This window comes from Pelodiscus sinensis, chromosome 3, assembly GCF_049634645.1.
Source record: "Pelodiscus sinensis isolate JC-2024 chromosome 3, ASM4963464v1, whole genome shotgun sequence".
NCBI lineage: Eukaryota > Metazoa > Chordata > Testudines > Trionychidae > Pelodiscus > Pelodiscus sinensis.
The window spans coordinates 62,009,163-62,032,204 of record NC_134713.1 but is presented as its reverse complement, the minus strand read 5'-3'; the positions used below and the strand labels follow the sequence as shown (position 1 = coordinate 62,032,204).

At 41.7% G+C, this 23,042-nt stretch overlaps 1 long non-coding RNA gene across 1 annotated transcript in view; it reads left to right on the top strand.

The window, feature by feature from the left end:
- Window positions 1-1,841: 1,841 nt before the first annotated feature.
- LOC102458077 (uncharacterized) overlaps window positions 1,842-23,042 on the top strand; it is a 48,622-nt gene continuing 27,421 nt past the window's right edge. Inside the window, exons 1-2 of the long non-coding RNA XR_332734.4 lie at window positions 1,842-2,095; window positions 15,363-15,476. This is a non-coding gene — a long non-coding RNA (uncharacterized LOC102458077). The remainder of the gene's footprint in view (window positions 2,096-15,362; window positions 15,477-23,042) is intronic.

The window sequence follows — 23,042 nt, the reverse complement described above, 5'->3', positions numbered from 1 at the left end:
ATCTTCAGGGCAGGAATGGGACTCTAACCTGTCAGGTAAGCACTAGCCCACTCTGGATGCTAAATGATTAATAATTATTTATAGTTGCAATCCAGTAGTTAGCTAAGTGCAATAAAATGCATCAGCAATTTTTCACTGCACAGTTGGTGCAGGCACAAGAAAGTGTGCACAAAGTCAGCATCAATTTCTGAAAAATCAAGAAGCAAGCACTGGACTATTGGAAAACAATGAAAGATCTGCTCTGAAAATGAAAATTCTTATCAGCATCAAAATCTCAAAACTGCTTTTTATTTTAAACTTTGTATCATTTGTCAAAATGCAGCTTTTTGCACCTAAGGGGCCTGTTTCGTATGATCAGCTGAGAGGATATACACCCTCCTGCATAACAGCATGGCAATTTTTGTTAGCAACATTGTTTCATAATTGTTCAGTCCACTGATTACGGCTGACTGAAGTAGTATGCCACTGGTTTAAGGGACAGGCTACAGTCTATAGCTGAGAGACCCTGGGGTGTAATCGAGGAGGTTCACCCCATCTTACCTCCGGCTATATACACAGGAAGAGAGGAAATAAAAGTCATGGAGGCAGGCAACATTCTTTCAGGATCTACGAGACTGGGTATTATGGACATTAAATATGGTGGCTCCAAATCAGAGTTTGTGGTGAAGAGTTTCTGAACTGTTTGGCATCACTGCTCTTGTGCGGTACAAAGAGGACATACTGTTTTGTTAAGACTTAAAAAAAAACTGAATGATTCTGCAGCTCCTTGGAGGCTAACAAAAAATGTAGATGGCATCATGAGCTTTCGTGGGCACAACCCGCTGCTTTCTCCTTGCCTTGACTGCCAGTCAGGGGAAATGAAGGTAGAGAACCCTACAACAGCCTGTAAAGGGTACAGCTACACTACAGAGGAAGATCGAAGCTGCCACTGTTGATCTTCCAGGGTACGAATTAATGGGTCTAGTTAACACAGCTAATTCAAAGTGAGAGGGGCATTTCAGTCGATGCTGGTAACCCTCACAAGGAGTAAGGGAAGTCAAAGAATGAGTGTTCTTCCTTCGACTTCCTGCAGTGTAGACAGCACCAAAAGTCGAGGTGAGCTACTTCAACTATGCTATTAATGTAGCTGAAGTTGCGTATCTTAATTCGACTTTGTCCCAGTGGGTTTTGCAGGGAGTTCCTGTACCTTTATGCTCCCTAACATCTTAATGAGAATTTAAGGGCAATTCCCAGCTGTTCCCCTCATTATAGCCTAGGTTTACAGCTATGGCTTTTTTTAAAACCATTTCTATCAATGTTACTTTTAAGCCTTGGTATCAGCCAGGCACATCAAAGCTGGTGTAATGGAAGCAGTGGTCTGAATGAGCTCTTCTCTACCCTCAAGTGACAAACTGGAGGAGCAGAATATATTTGCATAGACATACCTGCTTTTAGAATCCTAGGGCTGGAAGAGACCTCAGGAGGTCATCAAGTCCAGCTCCCCTGCCCAAAGCAGGACCAACCCCAACTAAATCATCCCAGCCAGGGCTTTGTCAAGCTGGGACTTAAAAACGTCTTGGGATGGAAATTCTACCACCTTCCTTGTATAGAAGCAGGGAAAGGGAAAAAGGGGATTTGTGTGCAGCCATCTTAGAGTTGGTAGGAATAGAGCAAGAGACAGGCTAGCCCTGAGGCCTAACAAAGCGAGAGTGAGAATTGTAAGAGATGCTTTCTTCGCCTCGCTTTAGCGATAAGGATGGAATGGTGACTCCAGCAGGAACCTTGAGATAAGGTAGCATCTGAAGGAAACTGTGTGGGCAGAAAGATAACTGTTAGCTGTTGATGTATATAATGGGAGAGTCTATATACTTGTCTTATACTGCTTGTATTTTGAAGATCTGTCTAAGGAAGGGGAGCCACCCCCCACCCAGTCCAACCGCAGTCTTCCCTTGTAATTGCTAGAAATAAACTGCCTCTGACTTGTTGCTTACAAACGCAGAGTGAGGACTCGTTTTATTCCACAATTTGGTACCGTGACTTGGATGGTAATGCCCGGCTGAGACAGCAGAATTACTATGGATCGTCCCCCTTCGAGCCCCAAGGTGCAAAACAAGAGGTAAGAGACCTTTTGAAATCTCTACTAGGGTGTCGGAGGACTGCCCATGGGGCTGTCTGTTCCTTTTGGGTTCACGCCATCTGAACTTATTGAATCTGCAACACGGTCAGACGCAAAGCGGTGCTGAGGAACTTTTGCTGCCCTCAAATAAGGGAAAGGTTGTATTAAGTCTGGACATAAGGAATTAAGGTTATGGTTAAAGAAGATGCATCTAGATATGGGGAATGAATGAGTATGAATGTGATGAGTGAGGAGTGAATGCCGCTGACCAGGTCTGAGACTTAAGCTGACTCCAGCCGCACGAAGGCTACCTTATGAGGGAATCCTGAACTCAAGGAGGGGTCAGCCAAACCTCGTGACCCAGCGGATATATATGAGAAATTGACTCTCCTTATTTAATGAGCTGCTGATAAGGTCTGCATCTCAAGACCCAGCAGACCCCTTCTTTGGAGTGTGTGAAAATAGTTTCTTATGAGCCTCTGAGCAGACAGGACTCCCTTGTGTAACTGAAAATGGGTGGGGGTAAGTCTAAGAATACCCCCACACTGTCAAAGGGCACCCCTGTGTACTACATGTACATGTATTATGGTCCTAGGACCTCCAGGCACACTAAAAAAGAATGCTTCTACCCCGGAGGGGGTAAGGCAGGACAATGGCCGAGCAAGAATGCCCCTAGCACATAGGACACGCAGAACAGCACACAGAAGCAGGAGAAAGCTGCCAAGCAACTCCAGGAGATTCACAAGCTCCTTGCTAGCAAATAGATAACAGCAGCCTCTCTGGCTGGAACCGCAGGCAACCCAAGGATGTTTTTTAACACATGAGTGGGGACTGGCCAGGCAAAATATTAATAAACAGCCAAAACCTTCCCTTCACACGCTGTTATGTTTGGCTTGAGGGCGTGGGAGGAGGTAAATTAAAAGCCACCCTAAGTCAACCGGTAGAAATCGAATTTGAAATTGTAATCACTGGAAGCCAAATGTGCCCTAACAAGGAGACACATTCTGCGGCATACATCTCCTTACAGAGCATAAGGGAGTGATCCACCCCAGAGCCAGCAGCATAGATCATGCCTGCTGCAGCTTGGCTGTTACGAAAAACCCTGTACTAAGAAGTTTAAAAAGTATTATTAGCTGACTTTCTTAATAAACATTTGAATTTACCCAATGAAAGGAACCAGAAGCTGTGGAGGCTAATTGAAAAGCCCACCCTTCTCACTAAATTAATAATGGACAGCACCAGTGTAATTGGAAAAAGCCATTTAGCAGGAATCAAGACAGACCATAAGAAGGAAAAAGCATGTTAAAAGAGGGTAAGCGGTTTGGAGCCCTATGGGCAAAGTAGAAGGAATAAGGAAAGCAGTAATACAGTCATTAGAAAGTTAAATTAACAGGAATGAGAATTTTTCATTTGAGGAACAAAGCAAGTGATTAAGGGTATGCAAAGGTGAAAGGTTGACTCCATGGGAGTATGGAAGGAATTAAGCAATTGTTGTAATGTGTGAGGAAAAAACCTGCTTTAAAAACAACTCCTTGTTTCTTGCAGCCTCTTTCAATAATCCAGGCAAAAGAAACAATCAATTTAAATATTTGGCTACAGACACTTTTGCTAAATCTACTAAAGGGGAAATAAGGAATCTTATTGACATTTAACTGGCTAACTTCATAAAAAAATGAAATCTATACATTGTAAATCTGCTTTGTAGGTTTCAAATGAATTGATTTTATTTAGTTTGGATAATGCCCTCTCACTTAAAATTGCAAACAGACAAAGCACAAATTGATTAGTGTTGCTTGTCCCAGGGCATTCAACCCTTAAGATTAAATTCACTCTCTAAGAAAACAAATTATTATTTTAAAAAATCCAAGCCCTAGAACTTCACTGTGTCTCTTTTCAAGGCTGAGTTGATAATACTTTTTGGCTTGCCTTCAAATCCAAAGTTGTATGTGAATGCAGGCTGCCTGGCTATTTCAAAGGAATATAAAACCCACCGTCTCCTGAAATAAATTGTCCAAATATAAACAAGATATTTATAAACAACTATTTGAAATAATAATTATTATTAACATAACACTAATAATTAAGCCTGTAACATTGTATATGATTCTTTTCAGGAAAAGAAAACCTTTTTGCTTGCTGAAATAGTAACTAGAAAACACCTTGTGCTAAGGAAAATTACTATAGCAGTAAAACCTCTCAGTTGCCACCCGTGAATAATTTGAAGCTTCACACATTAAACACCTGGTCTGTGGTACAAGAGGGAAACTGAGGCATGCCACCTTTAACTTAATAATTGAACAAAGAAATAATTCACCCAAACCCTCTGAAGCTGGTGTGCAAATTAAAAGTATATAATTGGGTAACAGCAGGCTGATCAAAAATTAGCAAGAACATCTGTAAAAGAAAAGTATTCTAAAATATAATGTGCCACCCCCACGGGGGTAGAAATGTTTTCTTTGTCTTTCAGACCATCAGAAAGCGCTGGTACCAGCTGAAGAGCAACCGAAAAAAAACCCCATGGTTCTGCTGTCATGACATAATGAGTTTGTGTTCTGTACAAGTTTGTCTTGTGTGTCTTAATTGTGGTATACGTATTGCAAATGTTGTTGTGTGTAGAAAATTGGTTTTTTTAATGAAAGAACATTTTAAGTAAAGCTAAAGCATGAGTTTAAACAAAAACAAAATTAATAACTGGGCCCAATCAATTGGCAACTCTAAACTTAGTGAAAGGATAATAGTTTGGCAATTGTTTAAGCTAGGAGAATGTTAACAATGTCTCCATAAGTGAACAAAAAGGAAGGTAACTATAAGGCTCTTCCTGCTGCAGCTCCTGCTACTCCTATGGAGCTTGGAGGAAGGGAGCAAGGAGTGCATCATGTGAAAAGGACTGGAAGTGGGGTACCAACCTCCTCCCCACTGGGTTTGCTTTGCTTTAATTGCCACATTAGAGAAATATTTAGCTTTGCAACTTGCACACCAACCATGAAAGTGGTTTGACCAGAGATAACAAGAAATCTGTAACTGAAACAACACAGGCAAGTGGGACATCAGCATATTTAAGTAAAGATGCCCACAACAATGGGGAAACTAGTAACCTCACCATTGTAATAATAGCCAATTGCCCTGCTACCTGAAGGTGAAAAATGTTTTTGGAGTGTTGCTGGGAGCACTTTACATCCTGATCACCTTTGGCGCTCCCAGGACGGCTGCCTGGTTGTGCCTAGGGTACTCTTGCCCTATTTTGCTCGTGAGCAAAGGGGGGATGATTGCTGCAGTAAAATGAGACTGGTGTACACCAGATTTTGCTTCTGTGGCCCAGCACTACTGCCAACAATGTACAATCTGCTGTTAAAGTTAGGCAGGCATCGCACCCCCCCTCTTTGGGGACCCTTTGTAAATATTCAGATTGATTTTATTCAAATATAATTATGAGTATGTATTAGTATTGGTTAATGTTTTTTCCAGTTAGGTTGAAACCTTCCCCTGCAGAAGGGCAGATGCCAAGTCTGTTGTGAAAATCCTGCTAAAAGATTTTGTACCAAGGTTTGGTATACCTGTTGGTATCAACAGTGATCGTGGTACTCATTTTTACTGGACAAATTGTAAAAGGGTTATGTGCAGCCTTGCAAATTCAACACAACCTCCACTGCCCCCACCACCCACAGTCTGCCGGGACAGTGGAGCATCAAAATGGGATTCTGAAAAGTAAACTGGCCAAGATCTGTGTAAAAACAAACTTGAAATGGCCAGATGCCCTTCCATTGGCATTAATGAGCATGAGGGCCAACCCCAAGTGGAAGACTGGACTCAGCCCTCATGAAATCCTGACAGGATGCCTGATGTGACTACCGGCAGCGCCCCCGCTGGCCCTTGCCCAAATGGACATTCATTTAATGGATGATACCATGCTTAATTACTGCCAGGCATTAATGAAATGTCTTAGGTCTCTTTATCCACAGGTAAAGGAAGCATTACCCAAGGACCCTGAGCAACCTTGTCATTGGCAAGGAGGGACTTGTGGGGTTCAATCTTGGGAATGTGGTGTTGAGTGGTAGTTTGGGTTTCTTCCAGGATCTAGGCTCTGTGCTTACGGACAGGTACCATCAGAATGTACTGCCCTCCCCAACTGGCTTTCAGATAAGGAATACCAAAAGCACCTTGATGCCACTGCCTTCACCCTCTCCTCCATATCCACTACCACCCCTTTAACATATCCAAATGTAGACAATACTATATATTCTGATGAAATCCAATAGCCAAGACCTTCACACCTTAGTGCTTTAGCTAAGTATTGTATGGAAAATTTATTCTTTAAGGTTCAGAATATCTCATATGAGCGAACAATTGAGTGGAAAACAGATGGATCAGTGGAGATAGAAGTATATGATATCGCTACAAATGAGCATGAGCCACAAGCATCTGAAATTGAGATTAGGGGATTTCCTAGTGGAGTTGACATGATGGCTTTGTTTGCAGCCATCTTAGGGTTGGTAGGAATAGAACAAGAGACAGGCTAACCCTGAGGCCTAACAAAGTGAGAGCGAGAATTGTAGGGACGCTTTCTTCACCTCGCTTTAGAGATAAGTATGAATGTTGACTCCAGCAGGAACCTTGAGATAAGGGAATTGTGTGGGCAGAGAGATAACCGTTAGCCGTTGATGTATGTAACGGGAGAGTATATATACTTGTCTTAGACTGCTTGTATTTTGAAGATTTGTCTAAGGAAGGGGGGCCACCACCACCCCCAGTTCAACCACAGTCTTCCCTTCCAATTGCTCAAAATAAACTGCCTCTGACATGTTGCTTACAAATGCAGAGTGAGGACTTGTTTTCTTCCACACTAGGTAACCCATTCCAGTACTTCACCCCCTTCCTAGTTCTTAGAACATAAGAACATAAGAATGGCCGTACTGGGTCAGACCAAAGGTCCATCTAGCCCAGTATCCTGTCTGCTGACAGTGGCCAGCACCAGGTGCCCCAGAGAGGATGTATCGAAGACAATGATCAAGCGATTTGTCTCCTGCCATCCCTCTCCAGACTCTGACAAACAGAGGCCAAGGACACCATTTTATCCCCTGGCTAATAGCCTTTTATGGACCTAACCTCTATGAAATTATCTAGCTTCTCTTTAAACTCTATTATAGTCCTAGCCTTCACAGCCTCCTCTGGCAAGGAGTTCCACAGGTTGACTACACGCTGTGTGAAGAAGAACTTTCTTTTATTAGTTTTAAACCTGCTCCCCATTAATTTCATTTGGTGTCCTCTAGTTCTTCTATTTAGGGAACTAATAAATAACTTTTCTTTATCGGCCCTCTCCACACCACTCATGATTTTATAGACCTCTATCATATCCCCCCTCAGTCTCCTCTTTTCTAAACTGAAAAGTCCCAGTCTCTTTAACCTCTCCTCATATGGGACCTGTTCCAAACCCCTAATCATTTTAGTTGCCCTTTTCTGAACCCTTTCCAAGGCCAAAATATCTTTTTTGAGGTGAGTAGACCACATCTGTACACAGTATTCAAGATGTGGGCGTACCATAGTTTTATACAGGGGCAGTAAGATATTCTGGGTCTTATTTCCTATCCCTTTCCTAATAATTCCTAGCATCCTATTTGCCTTTTTGACCGCCGGTGCACACTGCGTGGAAGTTTTCAGAGAACTGTCCATGATAACTCCAAGATCTCTTTCCTGATTTGTCGTAGCCAAATTAGCCCCCATCATACTGTACGTATAGTTGGGGTTATTTCTCCCGATGTGCATTACTTTACACTTATCCACATTAAATTTCATTTGCCATTTTGTTGCCCAATCACTCAGTTTGGTGAGATCTTCTTGGAGTCCCTCACAGTCTGCTTCTGTCTTGACTATCCTAAACAGTTTGGTATCATCTGCAAACTTCACTACCTCACTGCTTACCCCTTTCTCCAGATCATTTATGAATAAGTTGAAAAGGATTGGTCCCAGGACTGACCCTTGGGGGACACCACTAGTTACCCCTCTCCAATCTGAAAATGTACCATTTATTCCTACCCTTTGTTTCCTGTCTTTTAACCAGTTCTCAATCCAAGAAAGGACCTTTCCTCTTATCCCATGGCCATGTAATTTACACAAGAGCCTTTGGTGAGGGACCTTGTCAAAGGCTTTCTGAAAATCCAAGTATACTATATCTACTGGATCCCCTTTGTCCGCATGTTTGTTAACCCCTTCAAAGAACTCTAACAGATTAGTAAGACAGGATTTCCCTTTACAGAAACCATGTTGACTTTTGTCCAACAAATTATGTTCTTCTACATTAGTTCTTCCTAATATCCAACCTAGACTTCTCCCACAGTAACTTGAGACCATTGCTCCTTTTTCTGCCATCCATCACTACTGAGAACAGCCTCTCTCTATCCTCTTTGGAACCTCCCTTCAGGAAGTTGAAGGCTGCTATCAAATCTCCTTTCACTCTTCTCTTCTGCAGACTAAATAAGCCCTAATTCTTCAGCCTCTCCTCATAGGTGATGTGCTCTAGCCCCCTAATCATTTTGGTTGGCCTCCGCTGGACACTCTCCAATGTATTCACATCCTTTTCGTAGGGGGCGGGTGGCAGAATTGGATGCAATACACCAAATGTGGCCTCACTAGTGCCAAATAAAGGGGAATAATCACTTCTCTAGATCTGCTGGCAATGCTCCTCCTAACGCACCCTAATATGCCATTAGCATTCTTGGCTACAAGAGCACACTACTGACTCATATCCAGCTTCTTATCCACTGTAATCCTCAGGTCCTTTTCTGCTGAACTGCTACCTAGTCAATCAGTCCCCTGTAACAATGCTTGGGATTCTTCCTCCCCAAGTGCAGGACTCTGCACTTGTCTTTGTTGAACCTCAGCAGATTTCTTTTGGCCCAATCCTCTAATTTCTCTATGTCACTCTGGACCCTATCCCTGCCCTCCAATGTATCTACCTCTCCTTCTTTTCTTAGGTGATTAGCAGACTAACCTGCTCTGCTAACATCATTAATTTTGAGTGTTTGGGGTTAAGATGCATGTTAGTCTTGTGGTAGTGCAGAGGTAATTAAGGGTTGCTATCCTGATAGTATGAGCACTAAAACTGTACTTAATGTGCCCTAATTGGAGGGGAGGGCATCACCCTAAAACCTCAACTGCTACACAGGGCACAATGGTGCCAAAGGTAAGGGAAAGGGGAGTGAAAGGGCAGAGATTCCTACCTGGTATTGTAGATCTGGATCCTAGAAACCATGTGGTCCTTTCCCTCCAATATTGAAAGACAGCTCTGACTAGACTCAGTGGAGTGTCTTGGCTCTCTTTCAGTGATCACTGATACGCTGAACCTTGTCTCTGGTACAGAGACAGTGCTGTGGAGAAAAGACAGTATAGAGGGAGCAGCAGAGAGGTTCCCCTCTCCATGGTGAAACCACAATGATCTGGGCTAAGTGGCAGAACCTCAGAACACAGCATTGCAGCTAGAGGCTTTCCCTACATTGCCAAGAGATCAGCAACACTTTTGTGGTTCATGGGTACTTAAAAAAGCCTCCCCACTCAGAGACAAAAAAGTTTGACCACAGCAAGTGGCAGTGTAAATGCTCCTTTGTCCACAGGAGAGCATTCTTGCCGACAAAGCCTCTGCTGCTCATGGGGGGTGGAAATTTGTCTGCAAAAATGCCAGCATACGGCATTTAACGCTGTAGCTGTTTGTTGGTGACTTTTAGCTGCACGGCCATGTTGCTAAAAGCTGGGTATTGTAGACAAAGCCAGAGTGGCAGCAGCGCTGGTAGAGACTGCAACAAAGCATCCTGCCAATCTAGATGCGCTTTTCCGAAAATGCTTTTAACGGAAAACTTTTCTGTTAAAAGCATTTCCGGAAAATCATGCCAGTGTAGACGTAGCCCCTGTGTGATTACTGAGCAATGCAAGTAGTGCTTAGACCACAGCAACTGTTAAGATCAAGAGACCTTTACAGCATGGACTGGGAGCCAGCTGGCTTTTTCTGCACTATGAGTAGTTAGAATGTGTGAGCTATAGCAAGTACACACAAGTCTTCACAGAAATGGGGGCCTTCCTTACTATGGTAACCCTAACTGTTAGCATTAAAACGAAAAGGCACCAAATAGCTACCAGTCGTACAATGTGTAAAATATTTCTGTTGAAACACTTCGATCACATCACTTTCTTTCATGGACACGACAGACCTTTAGCTAGAAATGTAACAGACAGAGATACTCTTAAGGTCACATTCACCTCTGTGGTGCCTGGGAGATCAATCTAATTTTCCTATGCCTATGACAGGAAGTAACTGTAGCATCTAAGGGTACGTCTAGACTACATGTCTCTGTCAGCAGAGGCATGTAGATTAGGCTACCAGACATAGGACAATGAAGCGGCGATTTAAATAATCGCCGGATCAGCTGTTTGTCGGCTCAGCGCGGCAGCCATGTAAATTTAAATGAAGCGGCGATTATTTAAATCGCCGCTTCATTTTCCTATGTCTGGTAGCCTAATCTACATGACTCTGGCGACAGAGGCATGTAGTCTAGACATACATTCCACGTTAAATACGGAGTAGACTCTGCATAGTAGAGGAAACCATTGATTCTATCTTACATCCCCTTCCATTCAATCCCAAAAGTGAGAGTGAATATAGTTGAATGAAGAGTTTAATTAAGCTTAGCAGAAGAGCCATGCCTTTTTGGATGGGACTGCCAGTCCCTACCCCCAAATTTCAGGTATGCTCAGATCCATAAATTTGCTTTAGGTTCTTCTCTGATAATCCAATAAATACACACTTGTACCATGACAGGAAAATGTGGTTGTTCACAATGCTACAAATTGTCTCTTGAGAGCAAGGGAACTTTCATGTCATTCAATCAGCTTTATAGGGATCAAGAAATAAATCTGCAAGGGTATGTCTACACTTGCCCCTAGTTCGGACTAGGGAAGAAAATGAAGCATACAAATGAAGCAGACGGTTGCCATTTTAAAATGCCTGTAGTCTGAATTAACTCGCCGTGTGTAGACGCAGTAGTCCAATCCAAAACCCTTCCCTCAAATTAACTGTTACTCCTCATGCAAGTAACAGTTAATTCGAGGGAAGGGTTTTGGATCGGACTACCACTTCTTCATGTGGCGAGTTAATTCGGGCTAAAGGCATTTTAAAATGGCGACCGGCCACGAATATACTAATCAAGCGCGGAATATTTAAATCCCACGCTTCATTAGCAACTTTGGTATGCTTCATTTGCTTCCCCAGTCCAAACTAGGGGGCAAGTGTAGACATACCCCAAGAGAAAATCATTGACTTTTAATTTCCTTAGACTTGGCATTAATGAAGGACTCTTACTATTTCCTCCACAGTTTTGGCCTATTCATTGATCTATTTTAAAAGCCTGGGGAATGCAGAAACAATAGTTCAGGTCTTAATAAGAAATTAGTAACTAAGTTTATCTTAGTCAGATATTAGTTTCTTCTCAGAAGTTAAGGACATTTTCAAGCCAAATTCTACCATCTTTAGTGACAACGAAGAGTACCTTATTCCTGAAGTAATGCCATTACTCTCGCTGGTACTATTTGCAAAATAAGGTACCGCTCAGCATTCACAGAATGCAGGACTCTGGCTCTTAGTCTTTAGGTTCTCAATTGCCCTTTGTTACTGTGAACATGAATGCCATTTGTACATTCACCGGTTTTAGCTATATAGCGTACTTGCATGCACACATAGGCATGTATACATGCAAATATTTGCATGATAGACGTGATTCAAGTCTGATATGTATGTTAATGAAAATCACTTGGTTCTTAAAGGTAGGGACATTTCACTGGCATCTGATGTCTCATCTCTTTCTCCTTATTTCCCCTTTGAGACTGAACACAATATATTCAACAATTCAGAATGATATATTTAGTAGGAGAAGATGGTGGGAAAGAGACCCTGAGAAAATCTGAGGAAACAATGGATGAATTGCATCACAGAATATAATAAGCAGGTGGATCTCATTGTTGCCGCAGTCAGGCTAATATACTTGCATGATAATCCAACCTCAGATGGGATAAGAAGAAAGAGGAAGAGAAGAAGAATATAAGGCAGGAATTAGTTACTAATGTTTTTGTTTATTAAAATGTACATTCCCCTTTGTTCCACTCTTTTCTGACCTGCAAATAGCACAGAATTTTCAGTTAGAAAATATTCATTTGGGAAGTTCAGCATCAGCATTCTGATAATCAGTGCATCAACAGCAAATGCACACAAACAAACCCAAAAGTATACAAAATGAGCAAGTAATCTGTTCAGTCTGTCTGTACAACATCTAGCCCAATTGGGTCCCAATCCCAGTTGGGGCTTTGGAGCATCAAAGATGATAAAAATATTTGCTACTATTAATACAAGTTGGACCTCCCATGTCCAGCACCCTCGGAACCTGTGCAGTCCTGAACCAGGGAGTTTGCCAGACCAGAGGAAGTCAATCCTCCCTTGCTGGCCACCAGTCCCACTCCTGCTGCTGGCTTCCCACCCTGCCGCTGGCCCCACTCCCACTGGGGCTCTCTGGAGGTGGGGATTCCTGGCCACCAAACTCATGGCTGGCTCCTGTTTTCAGCCTCCCGGGATGTCGGGTCCAGCATCATTCTGGTCCAGCAGGACTATGGATGTTACTGGACCAGAAAGTCCTGGATTTGAGAGGTTCAACCTGTACTGACTTGCAGAAATTGAAACTCATTAGTCACAACATTTAATAATCATATTTTCCAAAATTTGCAGTTACAATTTCATGTAAGAAAAATATTTCTTGGACATTGTCACCACTAAGTCCGCAGTCTAATGCATTATAATATCAAGTCTTGCTCATATAAAACCACAACTTCAGAAAGAGAGCACTCACCATGGGATAGAAGAAAGACAAGTTTTAAAAAACTGATAAGCATCTAAAATGTTATATTTTAATTTCAATGGAAGTTTTGCCTTGGAAAGGACTGGGGATTAAATTGAAAACTGGGGTCAGAAGAGACCTCAGGAGGTCATCTAGTCCAACTCCTTGCTCAAAGCAGGACCAAGATTCCACTCCCTGGCAACCCATTCCAGTTCTTCACCACCCTCCCAATGAAATAGTTTTTCCTAGTATCCAACCTAGACCTTTCCCATTGCAATCTGAGACCATGGCTTTTTGTTCTGTCATCTGCCACTACTGAGAATAGCCTGACTCCATCCTCATTTCCTTAGGCCCTTATTTATTTGTTTATCATTTTAGATTCAACCCAAGTTAACGAATTACATAACTATTCTTCACTAACCAGTCAGATTATTAGTCTTCCTTCACATGGTCAACTGGTATTTTTCCCCACACTTCGCTAATGAAACTGTGTAAAGTGTACAAATTTTGTCTGACATTGGGGAGCATCTACATTTGTCTATGGTCAGACTGAAGACTCCATTTTGAACGTGGAGCTATTGCCTCTTTGCCTCCATGTTGGATTGAAATTCCAAGAGCTAGGGGCACTGGCTAACAATGGCGTCATTAATGTGAACTGTTCCCATTCAAATGGAAGCAACTTAGGAAAATGGGATGACCGAAACCTACGGTAACCCATTTTTCTCCAATATCTCTGAAGGGGCCTGGGATCTAGAGTCACAGCATTTTCCCCAGCAGTGGAACAAAGAGACTAGATGCTGGTACAGCCCTGTGATACTGCAAAGGCTGAGAAGGAGACTCAAATCCCTAGCTAGATTGGGCCCGAGGGAGGGAGGTGGGCATGCTTTCAGAGTCCAGGGTATTTGTCTAACTTAAGAGGCAGGATTGCTAACTTGCCTGGTCAGGAGAACGGGCATCCCTAGAAGAAGGTAACTGGTTGCAATGGAGAGAAAGGTGCCATGATTTGGCAGAGAAACAATGTGCAGATGGGAGGCTCTGACCTAAGCCCAAAGGAGGTCAGGACACTGAGGCATGGAAATGTGTGTAGGTGAACTTATTTATTGTTTTGGGTGGATCTGTGTAGTTGTTGTGCTATCTAAAGAAATGAATAATTGGGCTTAGGGACCCGTTACAAAGTCTGCTAGTCTTTTGCTTTCAACTATCCTAAGGCTGCCTCAGAAAGGTTTGGTGCTCTGGGGCAGGGTATGCTTAAGGCACTAGAGAGCATGGAGGTTGGTACTGATCCTGGCAGCCACAAAGTGTGCCAGAGTGTATGTCTACATTGCAGTTACACTCATGACAGGCCTGTGCCAGCTTTTCAGGTTTACTGGGCGCAGGCTAGAGGGCTGTTTAGTTGCAGTATAGATGTTTAGACTAGGACGACAGCTCAAGATCTGGGACCCTCCCAACTCACAGGGTTATAGAGCCAAGTCTCCAGCCCAAGGGCACGTATCTATACTGCATTAAACAGCCCCTTAGCCAAAGCCTGTGTCAACTGGCATGGGCCAGCCATAGAGTTTTAATTGCATTATAGACATACACAGAGGCTACGTCTACATTGGCCCCTTTTCCGGAAGGGGCATGTTAATTTCACGAGTCGTAATAGGGAAATCCACGGGGGATTTAAATATCCCCCGCAGCATTTAAATAAAAATGTCCGCCGCTTTTTTCCGGCTTTTAGAAAAGCCGGAAAAGAGCATCTACACTGGCCCCGATCCTCCGGAAAAAAGCCCTTTTCCGGAGGATCTTATTCCTACTTCAAATCTTACATGAGATCGTCTGTGCTTTTCTGGAAATTCAAAGTAGGAATAAGATCCTCCGGAAAAGGGCGCTTTTTCCGGAGGATCGGGGCCAGTGTAGACGCTCTTTTCCGGCTTTTTTAAAAGCCGGAAAAAAGCGGCGGACATTTTTATTTAAATGCCGCGGGGGATATTTAAATCCTCCGCGCATTTCCCTACGACGACTCATGAAATTAACATGCCCCTTCCGGAAAAGGGGCCAGTGTAGACGTAGCCCGAAATTAAATGTATTGTGAAAGGATGTAATTGAAATTGAAGAATGGCTGTGTTAAGTCTAGAAAATTAAACAAACAATGTACATCTATTTAGGGACTACAGAAGCATATGCAAATGTAGGATTCAAAACAAAAAATCCTGCATTTAGGATTTTTCTTTTTCAGAGTATTAAAGGGAATATATTGTGGGGTGTCCCCAAATTCATATAGTATCATTTCCATTATTTTAGCTATGTACATTGAGATGCATATGGGGAAAAAACTACATGCAATTAAGTTGTACCACATTCTGTATTTTAAACTGGATTTTTAAAATTAAAAGCATTTCCTCCTCCACTCTATATTTCAGTTTGGCTGGAGCTTTCCTGAGCTATTTCACCTTGGGTTCAAGAGTTAAAAGTTCTGGAAAAGAAAAAAAAATCTAGGAGAAACAAATCAGATATTACCCTACAGAATATCAAAGGTAGGATTTTTGAGGATCTATGAGGATATCTGAAGAATTGCTGTTCAAAATGTGCTTGCCACTGATTCGATATATTTTGTTTTTTTTTTATTCCTTTTAAGTATCGTATTCCAAACTAGCACAAAATACCCTATTTGGATAAGTTTAGGAACATTACCATTCAAAGGACCTGATTTTTCTACCACTTACACCAATGTAAAACATGTATAACACGATTGGCAACAATGGAATTGCTTCAGATTTACACAGCCGGAGAGAAAAATTAAGCCAAGGGAGCCTATATGCTGGCAAAGGAAAATGCTCTCACCCATACAATGAACAAATTAGAATTAAAAAGCAAAACATTAAAACTGAGAGAAGAAATGTTAAGCAAACCTCAAAACATAAGCAATAAAAGGGGAGAAAGAGTTATCTGTATTGTTCTGTATTGCAGAGCGTTATTTGCAATGAGTTCTCTGTATTGCATCATTCAGGAAGCAGGCAGCTGAGACAACAAAGTATTGCTTTGTTGGGCACCATTAAAAGCAATTATCAAGTCCCTAAAACTGAGACGCCTCTCAACATGCATTTCCAGGGAAATTTCTAATGAATTTTATGTGTGATGATTCATAAACAAAATTGGACTTTGAATAAAAACAACATGTTTAAATAAGATAAAAATGTTGACCTTAAATAATTGCTTTCCAAATTCCCCTCCCCAAATAGATCAAAGGGATAACATATGCTGACTTATAATATTGAAATATAAAAACAAGCAATTGCCAAGTGGGAACATTAAAAGAGTTGCTAGTCATATTGTTTAATCATGGGCAGTGAATGAGCACAGATGAGGTAACACTTCGGCCAAGTTTTGGATGACATAATTGTGGTTTTGCCAATTCTTTTACATACAATAGCTGATCTGCTTAAAATGATGTGATTGCTGACAAATGAATGTGATATTGTATTGCATGTTTTGAGATTAAAAGCCACACAAACGTGTAATAAAAATCCCTTTTTATGAAAAGGCCTAAGTCAGGATAACATAAAACGACATGGCCCAGATACTCCAATATTAGCAGGAAAAAAAATACAGAAGTTGGGTTCAGAAAAGGGCAACAAAAATTATTAGGGGTTTAGAACGGTTCCCATCTCAATAGAGATTAAAAAGACTGGGACTATTCATTTTAGAAAAGAGGAGACTAAGGAGGCATATGATAAAGGTCTATAAAATCTTCACTGATCTGGAAAAAGTGAATAAGGAAGTTATTTACTTATTCCCAGAATATAAGAACTAGGAGTCACCAAATGAAATTAATAGGCTGCAGATTTAAAACAAACAAAAGGAAGTTTTTCTTCACTCAGCGCACAGTCAACCTGTGGAACTCCTTGCCAGAGGGTGAAGACTAGGACTTTAACAGGATTCAAAAAAGAGCTAGATAGATTCCTGGAGATTAGGTCCATCAGTGGCTATTGGCCACGATGGGTAGGAATGGTGTCCTTATCCTCTGTTTGTCTGGAAATGTATGACAGGAGAGGGATCACGTGATGATTACCTGTTGTGTTCTCTCCCTCTGGGGCATCTGGTGTTGGCCACTGTCAGCAGACAGGATAATGGGCTAGATGGACCTTTGGTCTGACCAATATGGCTGTTCTTATGCAATGTGAAATGTACAGGTTACTTAAAACTCAAAGCGTTGATGTGTTAAAATCCAGCTGGATAAAGATTAAGTAATATGTAATGTATACAAAATGTAAATGAACAGAGCAGTGACAGTAGCCAGAACTCCAGGTGCTTTAAATTGCTGCCAGAGTGGCATGCAGTGCTCTCTGGGCAGCTAAGGGCTGCCTGGTGAGGGGGGCACTGTGCAGCATCTGTTATTTGTCTGCCATAAAATGATACACCCAGACACTACAGGTGCCAATAATTATCTGAAATTGCAAACATACAGATGAAAATTGTTTAAGCCTCCATTGGATGGACTTATTATTCAGTTCCCCCAACTTTTACCTCTGTGTAGGATTACCTCTTTGACTTGCAGTCAAAAGATCAGCTCATTCAGAAGTTATCCAACAATAGGGAAACATCTTTTAATACCTAAGAAAGCCTGGAAAGTCTTGTTAGAGTGGAGAGTTATTAACTATCCTAAGCACATTAGAGATGAAAAGAGCCAAAAGGGGTTTGTGAATTCCCCCTAGAGAGAGGCAGAAAACAGAAATAAAATCATTATCCTTTTGAAATCTTGGCATTGACCTCACTGAGGGCAGGATTTCCACCCAAGAAGGAAGATGTGGGCATCTGCAGAACAATTGTCTGTAGTCCCATCAGATCTAAGAAGCAGGCATTTGCATATCTGAAGAGGACAAACTGGATCAAACCACAAATGGACCATAAATGGAGAGTCTGTCATATTCACCACATTATCTAGTCTATTTGATAACACCAAACGAACTAAGAATTTCAAAGTTTCTAGCCTGTGCCTTCACCACACTCTGCTGAGAAACAGAATAGTACCTGCCTTGTATGAGATTACGTGAAAAAAGACAGTCATGCAGAGAATGCACAGCCACAAGTCTAGTGAGAACTGAAAGTCTTAATGGTTCATTACTAAAGTCATCCAAAGCTCCTTATTTCTATTGCGGGAATTAGATTTAGGAATTTATAATACAAAGAATAGAATCTTCACAATACAAGCACAACTCAGAGTAAGGGAGAAATACAGAAAGGCTCTAGAAAAAGCTTGTTTGTGCTAGGTCAGCCATCCAGGCGAGTATTATTATTTTTCTATTTCTAATCCAGGTATACACATTGCTAGGCAACACGTAAACTGCTCTATAACTAAAACCCTTGTTCTGCAAACCTTATTTTCTGAAGGAATGAGCCAATATAATATTTTTTTTAAATGCCAAAAATTAGTGTGGGTTCTTTACAGCAGCAATACTTCGGGGGAGGGATAGCTCAGTGGTTTGAGCATTGGCTTACTAAACTCAGCCTTGTGAGTTTAATCCTTGAGGAGGCCATTTAGGGATCTGGGGCAAAATCTGTCAGGGATGATACTTGGTCCTTCTGTGAAGGCAGGGGACTGGACTCAATGACCTTTCAAGGTCCCTTCCAATTCTAGGAGATAGGCATCTCCATTTATATCTTCTCAGGCAGGGATTTTCTAACAATGATGCTTATTGAAACTGAAAGTCATGAAAAGTATCCAAGGGTATGTCTACACTACCCCGCTAGTTCAAACTAGCGGGGTAATGTATGCATACCGCACTTGCAAATGAAGCCCGGGATTTGAATTTCCCGGGCTTCATTTGCATAAGTGGGGAGCCGCCATTTTTAAATCCCAGCTGGTTCGAACCCCGTGCCGCGCGGCTACACGGGGCACGAACTAGGTAGTTCGAACTAGGCTTCCTAGTTCAAACTACCGTTACTCCTCGTGAAATGAGGAGTAATGGTAGTTCGGAATAGGAAGCCTAGTTCGAACTACCTAGTTCATGCCCCGTGTAGCCGCGCTGCATGGGGTTCGAACCAGCGGGGTTTTAAAAATGGCGGCTCCCCGCTTATGCAAATGAAGCCCGGGAAATTCAAATCCCGGGCTTCATTTGCAAGTGCGGTATGCCTACATTACCCTCCTAGTTCAAACTAGGAGGGTAGTGTAGACATACCCAAAGTTAGTTCCCAAATCTGTCCTCTGTGGTGTCAATTATTTAATGGAGAAGTATGAGGAAATGCTTACACAGGATGTTCACAGACAGATATAATGTGTTTCTACCAGGCTCACTCTCTCACTAAAAGGAGGAGCAAAATACAGGACTATGTAGCACTTTAAAGACTAACAAGATGGTTTATTAGATGATGAGCTTTCGTGGGCCAGACCCACTTCCTCTACAGTCCTGTATTTTGTTTCAGCTACACCAGACTAACACGGCTATATTTCTATCACTAAAAGGAGGAGCTTTGTCTACACATAAAAGTCTAACGTTCAGCCTGGCAGTACTTTAAACTGAAAATGTGGCCATAGCACGAGTGCTGAGAGATAGCTCTCCCAGTGCTCTGTGTAAACCTCCTCCATGAGAAAAGTAGCTAATAGCACTGGGAGCATGATTCCCAGCGCTTTAGCCTGGTTCACATTGGCGCTTTACAATGCAGTAACTTCCTGAGCTGGGGGAGGGGAACAGCTGATTCACAGCCCTGAGCCAGAAAGTGACAGCACTGTAAAGTGCCAGAGTAGACTTAGCTAGGAATTCCTAACTGGATGCTACTCAAAGGAGTTTTGAGAATGTCTATAAATTGCTAATTAAAAAGTCTGGTTATGGGTACGTCTAGACTACATGACTCCGTCGACGGAGCCATGTGAAGTAGTTTACTCGGCATAGTCACAGAAGTGGGGATTATTTAAGTCTCCGCTTCTTTGACTATGCTGAGTAAACTACTTTACATGGCTCCTTCGACAGAGCCATGTAGTCTAGACATACCCTATGGAAAAAGCCTAGAGTATTTGATGTGCCAGATTCAGCCTAGGGAAGGAGACCAATACAGCCACTTAAAATGTCTTACATCATCAGTAGCTCTTCAGAGCTGGAGTGCAAGAATGATGTAGACCCACTGCAGAACAGCCAATAGGGTGATGATTAGGGTACTCATCGGGATATGGGAGTCCCAGGTTCAGGGTGAGCACTTGACCATGGGTCTTTTATTTCTCAAGTGAGTGCCTTAATCGTCAGCCTGTTGGTTAGTCTAGTTTAAGGAGGTGCGCTTTTGCTCATGGTTTTTGGTGAACATTTTGAAAGGTTTCATTTTCATTCCAAATGGGAATAAAAGCATATTTCAAAGCCTCAACATTTTTTGAAAAACCTCATTGTGGATTCCCACCCAGCCATACTGCATATTGAAAGAAGACTCTCAATGTCAATCTAAATATTTTATTTCAGTAATTTTGAAAGGTCTCATTTTGATTTCAGCCTTTGTGTTTTTACTATAAATTAACATCTTTTTTAAAAAAAAAGATTGTTTCATCAAATATAGAACTTCTAATTTAGAGAATGTATGAAAGCAGGACAATGATCATTTCAAAACTTTTTTTTCAAAAATAGGAAATTCACCAAAATGAACCCTTTCCTACAAAAGCCTTTATTTTACCAAACTGGAATTTTCCAAGAAAAAAACAAAAACCAAAGAACAGATTTAGCTGAAAAAATCACAACCTTGTCTAGTTGTAAGCCATGAGTATTTGCCCACTCCATTAATCCCATGAAGAAAGTTAAGTGAAGAGAGTTTCAGATGGCATTAAGGAACTGAATACTGAATATCAATAACCTAAGATGAACTAAACCAAGGGGAGCTAATAAGGAATTAATTTCAAGTAGATTAATATCCCACAGGCAAATTTTCCAATTTGGGGCTATGGATGAAGAGTTAGGCTGCCAACATCAGCTTTCTAAATTCAGCTAGCATCAACAGCAACAAACTGCCTACTGAAAAGCAAACTTCCACACCTTGTCTGTGCTTATGATAGCAGCTGTAGCAGATCAGAACTACATCTGTGGAGGCTTAATAAACACAATGGTAAAAAACACTTGTCTTCTGTCTGTGCTACAACTTCCAACATTTCTTGCACTAGTGGAAAATTATGCATCCATTTTTTGCCAACCTATTGGAGTTGTAGTGTCAACTTCTCGGAAAAATGTGGTGACAGATTCCAGAAGATTCTAGAGAGGAAGTGTCCAAGGAACTAAAGGAAAAAGATGCCACAAAGAAAAAAAAACAAATCAGAGTCAAGACTTCTATGGCAGAGATGCAAGTCATGATTGTGTGAGAATGAGGTAAATGATTTATAATGAATCACCTGTGACAAAGACTGAGAATGCTTCAATGAAGCTGACAGGCACAGAGATGCAGACACTCACCTGGAATGGGAGTTCACTGAGGTATGGGCTAAGATGAAGGAGCCACAAGATGCCTTGCTTCTATGAAGAATCCTCCAGTTGTAACAATATGAGAAATCACCAGAGGACACCACTGCAGATGTTTCTTGATGTTTCTGTTCATTTGAATGAATAGGAGTTGGACCCTGGAGAAATACTTATTAAGAGCCACCCTCTTAAAATAAGGGATAAGGGATCTTTCAGAAAAGGCTTTATTTTCCGAAAGATATGCGTCTAGACTGGTGCTTTTTTCCGGCAAAGCTCCGAGCCGGAAAAAAGTGGCAGCCATTTTTATGCTAATGAAGCAGGGGGGATTTAAATCCCCACTTCATTTGCAATTGCGATATGTCTAATTTGCATCCCTTTTACGGAAAAGGGATGCAGTCTAGACACAGCCTGTGTGTATATGTGTGGTGGATACTTTTGTAGCTAGGGACAATAAATGAATTCTGCATTCACAATAAACACGACATATTGCCTTATCCCCCAAACAAGATGCTGCTCATTCTATTTCTCTAAATAACAATTGCACAGGAGTAACTGGGAATAGAACCTAACCCTTCACTTTTCCACTAGTGTATAAAATTGCTATTGGATTAACAGTAATTATAAGGTTCATCTGAGGACACCAATAAGTTTTATTTAGCAATAGTTTAGTGTTTCTGTACTGCAAATACACAATCAAGTTTGAAAGGAGCTACAGACACAACTACTTGAAAGAAGCTACTTGAAAGTAGGAATAAGAGATCCTCCGGAAAAGAGCTTATTTTCCGGAGGATCGCGTCCAGACTGGCGCTTTTCTCTGGCTTATCTACAAGCCGGAAAAATGTGGCAGCCATGTTAATGCAAATGCCGCGGGGGATATTTAAATCCCCCGCGGATTTGCCTATTCCAAAGTGCTACATTTGCATCCCTATTACGGAATAGGGGCCAATGTAGACATAGCCATACTGTATGATGTAATGTGAAGTGCCATTCAAATCAATAGGCTTATTTGTAGAGAAAGGTAATATCATGCATATAATGGTATTAGAATCTGGCCATAATATAATTGGGGCCAAGAGGGATCATCACATGATCAGAGCTGTGAAAAAGGGCAGAAGTAGTTGTAAGCCTCCTTTGTGCCTTCTGTATTCTAGCCCCAGTCAGTGTAGATTGCATGACTGCCTGCCCTCCCTCCTGCCATCACAACCAGTGTATATTAGAGTTGCCTTACTGTGGTCCAGCTATGCCCTCTGTCTTCACACACATTTATGCCAGACACTGGTAAGGTATCATAGCACCACTGCAACAGTTGCACCCAGAACTCCTCATACAAGAGCTTTTCCGTAATGTCTGCCTCCCTCCTTTATTGGCATCAATGATATAACAGGGTTAGTGCCTACTGCAGAACTTGGCCCCAGGTTTATACATTTGATCTGGAATGGGAGATGCAGTAAAGAGTGTGTTACAGGGCATGGCATGCTGGGGTGTCAGAGCATATGGCTGAGTTTTTAATTTAAAGCATTAATAAATGAGTAATTGGGTTTCTGCTCCTTTTAGAGTTATTTTTGCCTTTACATTTCAACCTTGAAGAAAAGATAATTTTCTAGTGAATATCCCTGTCATGTAGTATTCCTTAAACTGTTCATTGGGTGATCATTCAGTATTTCTCTTACGTTACTA